Below are 17094 nucleotides of genomic sequence, written 5' to 3' on the forward strand. Positions count from 1 at the left end.
CGGTTTCTTGGGTGTGGTTCATACTCTGCACCTTAGAAACTCTGTAGTTTTCAAAAGAACAGTAGACATGATAGAAGTTGGTCTGTGTCGAGAAACGGTAGTGCAAAATACTTCCTCGGAAGCCGGTGCCTGCTCAGCAGCTCTGGACTCATCCAAGGTAGAGACATCCACAGGATCCTTAGTCGCTGAAGAATTTTGCGGCATACTGGACTCTGAAAGGGTCTCAGTAGCGGCCTGTGAATCCAGAGAAGCGGGCATCAGGGGCTGTGAAAGCACCTCACTGAGGACTGGAGTACTGATGACTAGCTTAACGGAAGCGTTGTCAGAAGGTTTGGACCTGTGCTGTCTGTCTCTGTCTTTTTCCTTAAGTTTTTTTCAGAAGATCTGCTGTTGGATGACTTACCAAAGCCATATCAGAATTCGAGGACAGAGCGAAAATATCTAGCTACAATAAGGGCCCCATGAGGTATAGTTCTGGCATTGAACAAAGCACAAAAATGACAGCAAGGGAAGTCGTGGTCTGGGCCTAAGCAAGTGACGCAGTAAGAATGAAAGTTTTGGTGTGGTATTTGCTTTCAACAGCTGAGACAATTGTTAACTTTTTCTGACATTGGTTAGAGCAAGAAAAAAGGATCCCCAATGGGGTACTTAGCTTTAGAAGACTTCAGCTTCAATTTGGAAAACGTAAACTCAGGTAGTGGCCGACCGGCACTCGTGCGAACTGCTTCTGGCTCCTCGGCAAGAAAGACTGATGTAATGGCATCGGCTGCCTTACTTTATACTACTGACAACCTGATGTCAGTCCTGAAGTGACAGCAACTGACGCAGAAATACTAAGCCTCTGGTATTCGGGCCGACTGAGGGCTACCCTGGCAGGCATAGCCCAAATGTGATGACTAACAGTGAAACATGAAGAACATCAAGAGAATATCTGGCACTGAAACAGAAAAGGGTCCAGATTCCTGCTTTTAGCCCAGATTTAAAACCTCTTCCATTTGCTACTATAAACCTTTCTGGTGGAAGGATTTTGGGAGGGCAGGATAATATTCTTGATAGGGGAAGCTAGCCTGGACCGTTTCAAACTCAGTGAAATTGGAGAAACCATGTGGTCAGACGAATGGTCTGCAGATTGGGAAGAGGGAGCCCTGAAGGATGCGAGATTAGATCCTGTAGGGGATCCAGTATCCAAGGAGAATACTTTAGGTGAGACCTTAAGAAGGAAACCATGGTTATCGTGGCCAGAAGGGAGCAAGGAAGAAAAGGGATGTCCCCAGGAGGCGCACTTTCTGCAAAACTTTGGGAATAAGAGGGATAGGAGGGTAAGCATAGAGGAGACCTGGAGGCCAATCATGGACTAGAGCATCCTTCGGTGATTCCCCAGGTGGGGGGATCAGGGTGAAGTACATGCTGCATTTATTGTTGGTTGGGGAGGCAAAGAGGTCGCAGCATGGTTGAACCCAACAATTAAATATCTACTTCACCACCATTGGATTGAGGGACCACTCATGAGGGCTCAATATGGTTCTGCTGAGTTTGTTGGCCAACATGTTGGAGTCCTGGGTATATGTGTCGCAAGAACAAAGCACATGGAAAAAATTGCCTGTTCCCACACTCTCATGGTCTCTCTGCACAATGGGTAAGATCCTGTTCCCCCTGTTTCTTGACATACCAGACCACTGCCTTGCTGTCCGTCTGAACTGCAATTGTCCCCGGAGGAAGGCAATCCTGAAAGGCTTGCAATGTTAGGAGGACTGCTCGCATCTCTAGGACATTTACCTGCAATTTAGTCTCTATGGGGTCCACGTGACTTGAACTGTTCTCCATTGCAAATGCCCCCCCTACCCAATAGGGAAGCATCCATGGTCACCATGGTCTTGGGTGGTGGGAGTGAAAAGGGCCTGCCTAGAATGAGATCCTTAGACTGAAGCCACCAAAGAAGGTGGTGTCTGCAGACTGGTGTCAATTTTATGGACATAGACAAAGGCTGAGACAGAACAGACCATTGAACCACCAAGGTCCACTGTAAAACCTGCATATGGTACCTTTCTAGTGGCACAAGCTGTATAACCATGGCCATGGACCCTAGGGTCCAAAGAACCAAGTGGACTGGAGAATTCACAAGATTTAAGACTTGCATGACCTGCTCCTGGATCAGCTGTACTCTGCGAGGAGGTAATGTTGCAGTCTCTAAGACAGAGTCTAGCTGGACTCCTATGAACTCTAATTTTTGTGTCGGAGCTAGACTGGACTTCGAGAAATTCACTGTAATCCCCAACTGGCTGAGCAAAAAGAGGATGTATTGGACGCTTGTGACAGTCGATGCCTCGTGGGAGCCATAAGGAGCCAATCGTCGAGGTACAGGAACACCTGAAATCACTGCAGCTTCAAGTGAGCCACCGCCACTACCATGCATTTGGTAAACACTCGAGGGGGGGGGGTTGTGTTGAGTCCAAAGGGCAGGGCTCTGAACTCCTAATGATTGGCCCCTAATCAGAAGCGAAGGTGTCTCCTCGAATGCCTATCGATGTGATAGTAAGCATCCTGGAAATCCACTGAGCACATCCAGAGCCCCTTGCGTACAAGAGGCAGAATGGATTTAACAGTGACCATCCGGAACTTGGACTTCTTGACTGACAGATTCAACTCACTGAGGTCCAGAAAAGGACAGAGGTCCCAGGTCTTTTTTGGCACTAAAAAGAAGCAAGAGTAAATTCCAGATCCTCTTTGTCCTGTTGAGACCTCTTGGATGACTCTTTTGAAAAACTTGTACAACTTCCTTGAAGGCCAACTCCCTCTGGTGGGGTGGTATGTCAGGGAGATGCCTTTGTATAAGGAGGGGGTTGAATAAAAGGAATGAAATAACCCCTAGAAATGATGTTTAACACCCACTGATCAGAGGTGATGTTTATCCGGGCTAGGTGGTGAAGAGAAAGATGGACCCCAACTGCCTCCAGGGCAGGCAATCAGGAAATGCTTCAGGAACGCTGAAAAGGCTGCTCAGAGAAAGGTTCCCTGGAGCCTTGATTTTGCAGACCTCCCCCCACTGTAGGGCGGCATCTGCCGTTGAATCCTCTCCCCCTCCCTCTGGAAGAGGAATCATTAGGAGCGTCTTCTTAGCTCCTCATTGGGTCTTGGAAATCAACCTCTGAGGAGCAAAAAACTTGATCCTAACTGCGGATAAAGTCTTCCCTTCCTGCTCACTAGGGGTTAGAGTGTCTTTCACTGAAGGTCCAGAGAAGATGGATCCGTCAAAGGGAGCATTAGTAAAAGATGATTTGAAGGACTCTACAAACCAGCATAGTCATAACTAAGCATGCCATTTTATAGCTATGCCGGTACCTGCCGTTCAAGAGGTAGCTACCACTGGAAGCTACACTGGAAATTAGCCCAGTCGAGGAATTAGTGAGGGACATCAGAATAGAGAGCTTGGGCGAGACCTTCTTGATGTCCACTGAGGGCAAAAACTCTTTAGGGGAAGTGGTGAGTTCTTTGACCAAGTCCCTTTGAAATCTGAAGTGTGCCAAGTAATTAATTGCCCTCAATCCAAAGGTAGCTGAGGCAAACACATGCTTCCCATGCCAGTCACCCGAGACTACCTGTTCAGGGGATGGACCATGGAGCTCTGCTCTGCCAGCTCCTTTTTGGTGGCAGTGGCAACCTCGATGGCATCAACCGGAACTCCTTTGCTCCAAAAGGGTCGGTCCATGAGAGGGCTAAGGAACTTGTCTGCTTGCTTAGGCACTGGTTCTACAATGTCAGGTTCTTACCAGGCCCTGTTGGCAATTAGATCCACCAACTTGTCAGCAGTGGGGGGGACACCCAGGAAGTAAATGGGCCCGTCTCGAATGCTTTCAGAAACATGGACTCCTCTGAAGACGGGGGATGGGGAGATCATCCGTACTTTTGCCTCAGGATCTTAAGAATGTCCCCAAAGGAGACATCGTTAGGCGAAGATCTGGGGGATCTGTCTCCTTCGAGGTCCATGTCCTCTGTGAGGGACTCCATGGGAGAGTCCAAGTGCCTTCTCCTGCACTTTCTCTTATGAGGTGCCTCATCCATGGGGGCTCTGGGGAGGACTCTGAAGATGCGGGGACCCCATGAGGGGAGGAAAACCCCTGAAGGCTGGTGTGGGTGGGCTGACCCTGGACAGGATGGGAAACCTCACCACCCAAGATAGAGAGGGGTAGGGGTGGACCCAGAGGGGTGGGAGATATCGTTCCAGTCCTGGAGAAGATCCTTCTCTACCACCCCGAGGTTAGATGGGCTGGAAGCAGTCCAGTCCCCATTCCCGGAGGGCAATGGCCCCTGGATCGGAAGAACGGACCCCAACACAGCAACGCAGCCCCCAGATGATTCCATTCTGGAGATAGCAAGGGCCAAAGCCTCAAGGGGAAGAGACTAGTCCAAAACAACTGGACCCGACCCTGTCCTCACGGAGCTGGCATCGACCGCTCTGGCACACGGCCCAATGTGGTCCAAGGGCAGAGGAGCAAAGCAGGCCAGGGACCCTGACAGACTCAAGAAAAAGTGAATACTCAACATCTTCGTAATCTAACTGCAGGTATCTGGGTCCCATGATTCCGAAGACCCTGGGGTCGGAAGAGGAGAATGGAGGATTGGGATTGGAGAGGCACCCCTAGCTGGGTGGGCTGGGGAAGCCAAAAGCACCAACTCTATCTAGGCCTTGGGGAAGCTCCTCATCATCCTGTCCACATCCGAAGGTAACAAGCTCCTAGATGATCTGGAGGAAGTGGAGGAGTGAGTAGACTTGGCTGGAGACCCAGTCCTGGACACAGAGGATCTAGGTCTGTGATCCAGAGTTCGGCTCCGAGATACAGAAACTGACCAACATAAATGCATAGAGGATTCAGGTGAGGTGATATCCTCAATAACTACAGATGGATCTGACAAGCCTGTCAGATCCAATGGCCGAACGGCAGGAAAAATCAGATCAGACGAACTGGTCAGACTGGAGGCTGGTCTGCCCACTGGATCCGAAGGCCTCCAATCTGAGGAGGCCCTCGATCCGGTAGAAGAATCCAAAGATCTAGGATCCAAAGATCTCCAATCTGAGATAGCCTGCTCTGGAGTTTGATCCGGGGATCTGGGATCCAACAGCCTAGGTTTTTTTTGAAGCCACCAAAGGGATGGGAGGGGATTTCTGCTTTGGCTCACCACTCCCCATTCTGGTATTATAGACAAGCTTACCAGCCTGAACATAAACCCCTACGTCACAAGATGGATTGCCAACTGGCTCACGGACAGAACCCACATGGTGAGAGTTGCAGGAGCTAGGTCCAACTCTAAACTGGTTACAAGTGGCGTTCCCTAGGGCTCAGTCCTAGGACCCCTCCTGTTCGGCGTATACTTCTCAGAGGTACAGGCAACCACAGGAAGACTATGGCTGACCAAGTTCACAGACGACTGCAAACTAGGGGCTATAATTAACTCTCCAGCTGACACAGACATCCGCCAAAAGGGTCTCACTGAGACAGATACCTGGTGTCAAAATCATGGCCTCAAGCTAAATGCCAAAATGTGCATAGTCATCCACTTTGGAAAAAACAAAGTACCCACAAACTACCACATAGATGGTAGTCCCCTAAATATGGAAGATGTAATAAGGGATCTGGGGACCCAAGTAGATAGTAATCTCACCTTTGATAATAACATTGCCAAAGTGGTTAGAAAATCCTTCTACATGGCCCACCTAATCACAAAAGGGTTTGCAACCAGATCAAAAGAGGTCATTGTGCCCCTCTACTCATCACTCATCAGACCCATCTAAGAGTACAATGCCCCATTTGGGATGTACCTTACAAGACACCTGCAACAGCTGGAAAGACCACAGAAGTACCTCACCAAGAGGATCAATGGCCTCAAACAGATGCCCTATGCAGCTCGACTGAAGAAACTACAGTTGTACTCGGTTGAATACCGCCTACTCAGAGGTGATCTCTGCCTGACATACAAGGCCATGTCCAACCCAGAATTGATGGACATGCTCCACCTAAAGAAAACCTTACCCCCTCGAGCCACACGCTCTAGGGATCTAAACCTCACCACAACAATAAATAGGATGTGCTGGAGGGATAGATTCCTGTTCCAGAGACTTCCCATGCTTTGGAACAAGATCCCAATCTACATTAGGAAGAACTCCTTGCTAACACTCTTCAAACGAAACCTTGACGAGTGGATGGGAAACAGAAAGTTTACCTCAGGGATCACTTCAGTGGCTCTGCTGGACAGAGGCACAGGGAACTAATCTAAGGGGGCGATGAAAGCTAACACATTCTGGCTAGGCTTTTAAATGCCTTCGGGAAGATAGCCTAGTACCCACCTATGAACCTATCAAAAGGGGAGCCCCTAAACAATACAAGTATTCCTCATGCAAGTCGGAATTGGGTATCTTCTGACCATATGAGAAGCACTTTTTAAACCCAGAGGGTTTTTCAGACATAACGGAAAAAGACCTAACACTAAAAAGGTCTAAGAGGAGAAAGAAAGAAAAGTGTGCCAAACACCTAGCTGACAAATGGAAAATTACCCTGCCAAAAACTAGGATATCTAAGGGAGGAGAGGTGGCTACTAATACTAAAACTAAGTAGACTAAAGGTAAACTAAGTTAAACTAATTTAAACTAAGCTAAACATGAAAATAGAAGCACTTATCTGAACAAGAGCCAGGGATCACATCCATAGCAAAATGCGACAAACAAGATCTGAGATTTAGAGGGCAGCAGGGGATTACGGGAGAGGGAAGAGCTTGAGCCTTGGATCTGTCTTAGCTAAAGTTGCAGGCTTGGATCCAATGTCAGATCCAAGACCCTACTGTAAGGAATAATGACATGGATAACATCAGATCAGACATTTACTTTGAAAGTTCTTGCATGGAATTTACTTTATTCACATTAACAACTTCCTTCACAAGAGTCTCAGAATCAAATCAGACATTAACTAGATCAGCAATTATCAGACAGAGAAGATGTGAGAAAATCTCCTATGGTGTACTTACCTGACTCCCTGGAAATAGGCTGACTGACAGGCTACATATGCAGTCAAAAGCAAACATGGCAGCATAACAGCATGGTAAGGAAGATCTGTAGATAGCATCAGCCAGCACACCCTTTATACCACCAATGTGGTTACACCCTGCATGTAGGGTTCTGACCAAACTGCTGGGGGAGGGTACAGTTCTGGAAGACTGGGCAGCTGCGGGCTCCCTACAAGCCAGGTCATCCCAAGAAGTGAAGTCTGCAACCATGACTACTACAATGAACATTCCTAGATGTCCTTCAATTTCTCACACATTCTGGAATCTAACAACAAAGCTTGGGATTGGGAAGCAACCCCCCCCCCCCCCCCATCTGATGCTACTACATCTGACTATATCTCTCTATATAGTGTAGGAAAAAATGCAAAGGCAAAAAGCCTTCCATTACATATATTCAAGCAATCTACTTAACCCCCTAAAGACCAGTCAGTAGTAAGGAACAATTATCATTCTTAATCCCCCTGTCTCTTCTCCAAAGTACTCCAAAACAACCTTCTCAGGTCCACCCTTCCTTGCATCTCTCTCTTCATTCTTCCTCCAAGTCCCACACTTATATGCCTCTTTTTCCAGAGGATCATAAATAAACTGTAATCACTAAACAAACTACCCCAATCACAGCCAGCCCAACTTGAATGAACTATACAACATGTTGCTCAAGCTCTGCAAGGACTATATTTGTCACCCAGTTTGACATCTCTTCAACTTACTACTCTGTCATGACACTGCCTTTCTAACTCTCTGAAAGGGAGCAATCATCTTCCACTTCCTCAGTATAAACATCTTTTCCAACATGTTTCATTACTACCCCATTTATCTAGTCTTCCCTTGTGAAATTCCATGAAAAAGTTGTACACCTGAAAGTATCCAGACTTCTAGACATATATTTTATTCTGGTAGCAACATGATTTTTACATCTGGAAAAAGTATCAAAATGCCATTTTTTTCTCTAAATGACTATTCTTACAATGATGGACTGAACACAGACTTTCTATATGGTACCTTTTTTACTAAGCTGACTAAAGCCTTCAACTTGATCAGCTACAAACTTTACCTCAACTCCTTATGCTCTGCTTAAGTTTCCAGTATATGCCCAAGGTGGCTTACTTAACTATTTATCCAGCAGATCTTTTCAGGTTATAGTCATTTTTAATCCTTTTCCCTGCCCAGCTTCATTAGGTTGTTCCTCAAAGCTCGGTCTTAAAGTCCATTTTTATCTTTTTACAGCACCCTAACTTCTGACCTTCAACTTACAAACATGTTTGTGCTTGCTGATGATATAGTGCTCACTCACTCTGGATCCTGTGATGGTATCTAGTCTGACCTTCGGGATCTATACAAGTTCCTCTCTTGGCTAGAAGGGAAGAAATTTCTGTTAGCTGCAATAAAATCTATGCTCTTCAGAAGCCCTGTCAGGCTTAAATCAATCCTATCCTCCAATATTTCTCTCTCTCCTGTCAGCACACCACTGAGCTGTACCCAATCTTCAAATGTCTTAACCAACACTCTGATAATATTTTAGTCTCTCAATTGATCTATCTTACAGACCCTACCTGTTGAGAATGCAGTAACCTATTTCAATACTACATTTCTAAACATTCTTAACAGCTTAGCTCCCCCTCACTTAAAAAGTATAAAAGGCAACCATGCCCAAAGGTTAAAAGTCATCTAAAGAAATAATGTTACAGAAAAATAAAGCTTGGAAAGAATGGCTAAACACCAAATCCATCTCAAAACTTCATGTACCTCTACAATCAGGGTAAAAATTCACTATAGACAAAAATACTTTACACTAACAAACTGACAACAAAAACAACCACAAACAATTCTACTCAACCATTAATTCACTACTTAAGCCAGAAATAAAAGTAACCCAAACCCACATCCCACCAAAACACCACTATAGCCCACCACTATTTTCAATATATATTTCACTGACAGTATTAGCCACCCAAACCCAAACCAACTCCGACCTGCATAGCCTTAACACAAAATTCTCTAATTATTACTCCCATAATACTCCCCCCTCAAAACACATCTTCTAATAGCCATCCAGCCTCTTTCTTCAAACTGAAGCCACTCTAGACTCCACCACAAATATTCAACCGTCTTCTCTGCAACTGATCTCTATAAATCACATAAAAAAATCTTACTTAAGTGCACACAGGTTGTGTGCTTAGGGGGTTGCTGCTGATGTGGTAATCAGTAGGGGCTGTGTTTTGCCAAATGGTATGATAATACATTTTTTTGTGTTTAACTTAAGACCATGACTTTGGCACGAATTATTTGTTGCTGTGAGACCCTCTTGCAGTATGTTATCATTTGGGGAGTCAATGACAGCACCCAACTTACAGTCATCCACAAACTTGGTCAGCCACAGGCCCTTTATCTTTGCCTGGACCTCTGAGAAATAGATGCCAAACAGTAGGGGTCCAGGACAGATCCCAGGGGAACACCACTAGATACAGACCTGCTGTCAGAGGTGGTGATGCCTATTTTGACCTTGTGGGTCCTATCTGTGAGGCAGTTGGCCACCCATCTGATGAGACAGGGATTAACACCAAGTTGTGCTAGCTTTTCGACAATGCCTGAGTGGGGAATTGTGTCAAAGGCCTTGGCCAGGTCAAGGTAAGCTGTATGTACTGACTTTCCCTCAGCTCAGATTCTCACCAACCTACAAATCTAAGTAAAAACTAAACTCGAGTCCTATTACAACAAAATGGCTAAACTTGTAACTAGCTGTATACACAATACCCATCATTACATTCCCCTTCAAATCTACTATCTAAAAACATACTGCCTGCACTGCTCTATCCTCAGTTCTTCAAACCTATACTCCCACAAGATTATTACGCTCAGAAGATAAACAACTTCTCTTATTGCATTAATCCAACACATATGCTAGAAAAAGCCTTTACTCCTACTCAGTTGCTAAAGTTTGAAGCAATCTTCCTATCTATATCAGATTAAACCTCAACTTTGTCTTCAAGCAGGCATTAAAACAATTCTTTTAAGAATGGATCTGCTCCTGCTCTAAACCTGGTTAAGAATAATATGGCTCCTTTCCCCCACAGTTTCTCCTACCTCTTTTTTCACCTGTCATCTTCTTGCACCCTATCTTTTCCTTACATCTGTACACTTCATTTCACTATTAATTACCATTTCTTCTCTTCCTTTTTTAAATTTCTAGATAATCTCTTTCTTTCTTTCATAACTTCCTTTTCTTTGTCTCTATTTCTTTTTCATACTACCTTTCGTACAATTACTATCTTGCAGCATTACTGCTTTCTAACTGTATTTTCCTTTTGAATGATATACTCGTATGCCTTCCAGCTCCCACTATTTTGATGTATTTGGATCTTTTCTCCCCAAGCCTTCACTGAAAATTGGCACTTTTTTAGACCCAGTCAGAATTTCCCAGTAAACAAATGCCAATAAATAAAGTCTTGGCCTGCATCTAGAGTCAACCCTCCTTCTCTCTCTTTCTATAACCGCCCATTTTAAGTTCATTAAACATAAAACTACCCAAACTCTTTCTCTGCTTGCCGAACGATCTTCTGTTTTCTTAATCCAAAAGTCTGTTTCGTCATTGAAAAAGGATTCTCCAGCCACAAACTGAAAGTAATCTTCTACATCTATCCAGCACCTACTGGCAAAAGCCTCCATATACTTCAATCAGTTTCTAGCACAGTGACAACATGATGAAATGGCAGGCAAGTTCCAATATCAGTGCATCATCCCTTGGGCTACCATGGCCATCTGTAAGGGAAAGATCTTACTCCTCCTAACACTAATTTAAAAAAAAAATAATTAGACTAAATCCATTGCCAGCTCACCTTCAAACACTTCTGCATATCTTCCTCCAACTACATAATACATCACACCAAGGGGACCTTGGTCTTAAACCTGCCAACAACGTAGCTCGTTCATACTATGCCTTCTCCACTCTGTGCCATAAACTGTGGGATACCTCAACTCCAATTTGGAACTCCAAAACTTTCCTGCCCTTAAGCAAACTCTGCTTGCTCAATTTAAAAAAAGGGCAGATTACAGGAGGTGACGTCATACACCTAACTTTATAAAAGGCACCTCACACAACTAAATTTTTTTCCAACCTTCCAATTAAAGTTTAAAATATTTTTCATATGCGATATCAAGGAATTGGCTTTCATTTCCTTTTTTCCCCTTGAGGGCACACACTTCAGTGCAAACAGAACTGAATGGAACCCTTGGAATTATGGGCATCAGAAGGCATAAGCACTCAAAAAACAGATGCACACATTTTTAAACTTGTGTGGATACCTATATGGCTGGCCTTATGAAAGGGTAAAATGGATGAAGCCAGTGCTACATCAGCCCTGTTCTACACAACCACCACTGTGGCAAGCACTCTGTGTAGAAGATGGCTTTCTGCTTTGTCCCACAAACAATCTGAAAAACTAGGAAACTGAGTCGTTGGGCTCTTTAAAGAGTTGTCTAAATCATGGGTGAGTAAGCAGGAAACAGCATCCATGAAGCTGCAAAGACGGAAGCTGATGTAGCAACCACAGTAGAATTATTTGCAGAAGTCAGAAATCAGCCACACTGGAGTGCCTACAGGGCAATTTTGTGGATAGATTGCATCTTACTGTAATAGTCTGCATTGTAGTAGGTATTTTTTTAAACCTCTGCAGGAAATCAGATACAACAGGGAGAAGGTGCAGCTTTGCAGGACCAACATATATTTCTGAGAAGCACTTGAATATTTTTACACTATATGGCTACTTTCTATGTGAAACATGGTTTAAATATGTTTCAAAATGACTGGGAACATTTTTTTTAGCTACAAACATCTGAGGTATACACAGTCAGAGTGGCTATAATTGTTTGGAAATGATGGGGTAGTTTGTGAATGAAAACGACTGACCCCAAATTTATTTGATCAAATTTGTTGACTCTGTAGAACTACTATGCATGCCCCACAACTTTACCTTATTATAATGAATGTTCTCTAGTATGGGTTAAAAAAATGCACATTCCATATTTTTCCAAATTGGAAGTGTCCGTCACTCATTCATTGTAAAGACAACAAAAATCCATGGCAAATAATACTTGACCATACAAAGTCGCCAAAACAACTGATTCTAAGTATAAAGTAACACATTGTAACCATGCTGTGAGCTTCCTAGCTGTGGTTGTTACCAAGTGTTCCATATATTGCACATTTGTTCCAGATTATGAGAGGTAAAGTTCCACATTTTGGAGATGTAAGGCTGACAGCTATGCTAACGTGCATTACGATTCAATTGGGAAATACTTCATTGTAGCCGTCATTTGTGTGAAAGAATGATGAAATACAGTAGTGTAGCAAATTTTGTAACATTAAGTTGCTCTAGGTCTGTACAACAAACAAAAGTGACTGTAACTGCTGTGTGGGGGAAGGGTGCTGTCTGATGATAAATGTAATGGACTAGTTTATGTTTTCACAGTTTAAACAGGTATTAATCTAGTTTTACAAGACTAGTGTGTATTAGAATCAAACATGTTGGAATACTTCACTGTGGCCTTTTTTCTGTCACAATCACATATCTGAGATATACACAGTGAATAATATGGCTACAATTGATTGGTACATAGGCTACCTGGGGATAAAAGTGAGTTACCCCTGCAGATGTCTGGACATTGTTATAGATTCATGCAATGTACTGTATTTACTGAAATCTGTGTAAAACTATCACTACTATGACTTGTGTGTGTGTGTGTGTGTGTGTGTGTGTGTGTGTGTGTGTGTGTGTGTGTGTGTATGTGTGTGTGTGTGTGTGTGTGTGTGTGTGTGTGTGTGTGTGTGTGTGTGTGTGTGTGTGTGTGTATGTGTGTGTGTGTGCAGAATGCATGTGTAAAAGCAACTGATCATTAGCTCATTACCTCAACATGTAGTGCTGCCATCTCACTGTTCAGCAATCTTGAGTTTTTGGCTATGGCTCCTGCTGCATGGAATCTGAATGTTCCTCCTTGACCATGTGTAGGTTTGTTCGGGTGCTCTGCAGGTTTCTTCCAACAGCCCAAACACATGTTGTGGGTAAGCTGACATGCCTCCAGTCTACCTGTATGTAAGCATGCAGTGTGAGTGTGTGACAGAGAGAGAGAATGTATAAATGTTTGAGTGCATAAAATATTCTTTGGGGGGGGGGGTTAGAGTAGAGAGGCAGGCAGTATTCTGTTATGATTTGTGTGTTCCTGCAAGCACTTGTTTTCTCATTTTATTGGGAAATACTGTTTTGAGCATTACACTTTGGACATAATTTTCTTCTTCCTCTTTCCGTAGTATTGCACTTTGTTCAGTCCATCACTGAAAAAAAGCTCTAAATGCACCTCAGAGCAACCAGAATCAAATGGCTTCTGGGGACCCCTTCTAAAATTAAATTAGTTCCTAGACAATTACTGCAGTGCAATCTTGGCCAGTTAGTCTGTATTGACAAGATGCAGGAAAACCCTGAAGAGTAGGACAAAGTATTAGAAGGCAAAAAAACGGCTTCAATTAATCTACTTTTTGGGCTTAGCTGCCTTACTGTAGTACTAGCACTTGCTAAACCTACAAGCATTGGTGTGAATACCCCTGTGGCACAGACAGGTGCTGATATATCAGTATTGGTGTGATGGATCTCTGTGGAACTGTAGACTGTAGTGCAACTGCACTGCAAACCAAATCTGACAAACTGTCATGCAAAGCCTTGTTGCAAAGCAGCAATATAAAAAAGCCACTCTTTGTAATACACACAAGAGTTATGTAATGCCAAAAAGCCAATGTTCTCAGAAAGAATTTGCACTACTTTATGAAACACTGTTCACATGGCCTTTATCTTTTACAGGGGATAGGTGAAATAAGGTTTTGTATACCACAGTGCCATGTTATGACCTATGCCTCTTCTTGGGGGGGGGGGGGGGTAGCATTATGGGTGCTGTGCAAACAAATTGAAAACTCCTTGTACACCCAAACATGGAATGCATCTAACTTTTTTTTCTCTCTGTCCTGTTCTCCTAACCAGTGATCAGTCTGGGCTATTTTCAACACAGCGGCAACAAAACAAATATCTGAACATAATGATGTGCAGAACTACTTAAAAAGGAAATATGTACGAATAGAAAATCTTCATTACCATCATCAGTAAAAATGGAAAATTATGACATGCACACTTTCACCTAGAATTAAACCACAGAGGTAATGGAGGTACTTTTCACAAAAGAGACACCTGTGCACTGTTCTTTGTTCAACAGTAGGCAGCATTTGGTTCTCTTAAATACAAAATTAACACTAAAACATATCCAGTTTTTAAAGGCAAAATGCAAATGAATTATCTCAAGTTAATTTACCTAAAACCACATTTAATTACAAAGTCTGTATATGCCCTAGACTGAATGTTTGAACCACACATCGCTAGAATAAAGGTATTTGCTCTTACACTTACTCTTTAGACCAGCGTGGGAACAATAACAAAATGCAGCATTGATCTGTTTTTATGAACTTCATTCCTTTCCCAAACTTCAAACTTACTAAAATATTTATTTCTTAAGCACAAACATGTAATTTAAAGTGAAACACTGAATAAAATACAATAACTTAAAGATAAAATTTGTGCTGCAAATTATAAAGTTATGTACATCACATGGAGTCTGAAAATATTACAAATGGGTAGCTTTCGGTTTACTGACACGGAGAAAAGCAGTACTACTGTGCTGTATAACTTGGCTCCCAGCTAAATTCTAGAGCTGACATACCAAAGTAGAATATTAATGAAGGGCAACATTCCAATATTCCCTGGTGCTGATCTCAGTGAAAAGCAGGAATGTCGGCTGACAAGAGATGGCAGAGCATGTTACCACAATGACTCGACTCCTACAGAACTAAAGATAACACAATTTTCTTTCTTAACCGCGAAAAAAAGGTGTTAAAGTCAATCAAGTTTTCCACCTCAGTGAATGCATAAATTACATGAGCTAAACAAAACTGAAAACAGTGGAAAGCTGCCATTTTCTTAACTTTAACTTGCAAAACAAAGCAAAAGGTGACTACAGTTGTGGTCCTTTACATAGTGCCCACATGAAACAGCACCTAGTAATCTACATTACTGTTTAAACCACAAAATAAGTTACAACTGTTGAGGCAATAATTGTTTTCATACTGCACAAAACTAAACAGGGTGAGGTCTTCACTTCAAGGACAGACTTTTACTAACTCTAAAGCTTTCATATGAAAAATGTCTTGAGAGTGAATCCTGCATTTTTCTTAGCAGGGCTGAACAAGGAGCCCACAATGCTTACGGCTCTCTGGAAATGTGCTCCTGCTTTATTACAAAATACTCTGCCGGGAACCACTGAAGCCTCAGCAAAACAAAAAATTCTATACCCTCATCAAAAGCTGAAGGAGTTACTAGATTCTCTTGAATGTACACACTATCTTTGCACCTTTTCTGCACTGAAGCCACAAGGTCAAGCATAACATGGAGAGAAGAGCATCTGAGGGCTATTCCACTTCATACACTATCCAGAAGTTGTCATTGTAAGACACTGTACTTGAAACTGCTGCAGACAAACACTGAGTGCTGTCAAAAATGTCTATTTGTTGGTGCTATAATGTTTCTCACTTCTACACAGCAACCACCTTCGTTCCTATTATTATTCAGGATGACACACTAAAATGTTGCTTGCTGCCTTACCCATATACTGAACCATACACACAAACACTGAAACTGCAACAAAAAAAATATTTTTGCAGTGAATGTAGCAACCTTCACTCAGTCAACTGCCGCCAGCCCCTCTCTTACAGAAAGAGTATCCACATGGCATATGCAAAGATGTAGCTTCTTAACCTGGCCAAGTTCTTATTGTACATGCAAACAAAGCAAAAAAGAAGTTTGAAAAATTTTACATGGGGATCTTTTTTTTTCCTTTCTGCAGTTTTTCCTCTTCCCCTGCCTCCAAAACAGTGCAAGTTAACACCATCAGGATTACTGAAAAACTAAGTAAAAAAAAAAGTGGGACACTTTTTTGTCTTGAAGTACTGTGTTTAAATGCATAATCTGGTTTTTCGTTGTTTGGAGTTTTGGTATTGTAAATGTTTGCTCTTGTGCTATTTCGGACCTTGTCATCTCATTCATTTTCATTTTGATTATATGTTGATTCGATCTACTAAAGTAGATTCAAATCAGCCATCCTAAAAAATATGCAGAAAATAGATGTTCTGCCATGACATAAAATCTCAAATTTAAAAAAAAATTAACTAAATAACTTTGTAAACCGGACAGCATTTCTGTCAGACTGCTATATAACATAAAACTCATTACAAATGGAGGTACTTTTCCGTTATCGGAGCAACAGGTATAATGAGCAGTTGCAATGTTAGAACGCAGTGGAAATGACCACACCGCTGGCACTGAAGTGTATATGAATTCATCCGCTTAACAAACCACACCAATCTGGTTTCTCTTAAATTGTTAATGTAAGTGTAGTAAACTAAACACGATTTGCAAGTATCCTCACACAAAAACAAAATCCTTCCCTTCCTGCCACTTTATTTCATTATGCCTAAATGACACTTGTAAAACTGTGGGCCCTGGAATTTAAACACAGGGGTGAAGTTTTCGCATACACAGCATAAGACAGCAACTTCCGGATATTTGAAACTTCCTAGACTTTCAGAAAACACGAGCATGCAGTACTTAAATTATGTGTCAGTTTATTATACAAGTTACTCACAAGTGTGTGACAGGCCCATTCCAGTTAAAGAATAGATAGATAAGCTTAGTATTATTCTTCTGGTTAAAAGTCGTGAGGCCATTCTTTCACTGTTGTCACTAAACGGCAAAAATAAGAAACATTAAGGCAGGCAACTTCCTTTTTGCCTCTAGTCAGTTCGCTTGCTGGGCTAGGTTAATCAGCGACAGTGAGGTAGAAAACTGCCAAATGTATCCCCGAGAGTGGGATATGAGACTTGCGTCGCCCCTAGGCTTTGGTACTAGGATCTGCGCCCTTACTCTGATAACAAAGTCATCTGCTTCTTGTGTAATG

Source organism: Protopterus annectens, chromosome 3.part1, assembly GCF_019279795.1.
Source record: "Protopterus annectens isolate FY-2018-M chromosome 3.part1, PAN1.0, whole genome shotgun sequence".
In the NCBI taxonomy this organism is placed as follows: Eukaryota; Metazoa; Chordata; order Ceratodontiformes; family Protopteridae; genus Protopterus; species Protopterus annectens.